We start from the raw sequence: 216 nt of genomic DNA, 5'->3' as shown, positions 1-216 counted from the left end.
GAGCAGAATTTTTCAGGATGAAGATGAAAATAACTACACAAAGGCATTTAATACTTACATAGTAAGATCTCTCATGACTTTTTTTTCTTTTTGAGCGACGCGTACTTAAAGGCAGGGGATTTATGCAAATTATGAAAATACATTATGGGAGTGACTGAAGATTTAGCATGTCTATCCATTAAGCCTAGTCCAGGTTGTCCTTCGTACGTGTATTTA

At 35.2% G+C, this 216-nt stretch overlaps 1 protein-coding gene across 5 annotated transcripts in view; it reads left to right on the top strand.

Annotated features, from left to right (window-relative positions):
* The window catches only part of LOC119591255 (bestrophin-2-like), a 36,350-nt gene that overhangs the window by 22,305 nt on the left and 13,829 nt on the right, over positions 1-216 (top strand). The window lies entirely within an intron of this gene.

The sequence above is a fragment of the Penaeus monodon genome, chromosome 28, assembly GCF_015228065.2.
Source record: "Penaeus monodon isolate SGIC_2016 chromosome 28, NSTDA_Pmon_1, whole genome shotgun sequence".
In the NCBI taxonomy this organism is placed as follows: Eukaryota; Metazoa; Arthropoda; class Malacostraca; order Decapoda; family Penaeidae; genus Penaeus; species Penaeus monodon.
Note: the sequence above shows the minus strand (reverse complement) of the source record. Positions and strands in the feature narration are given on the sequence as shown.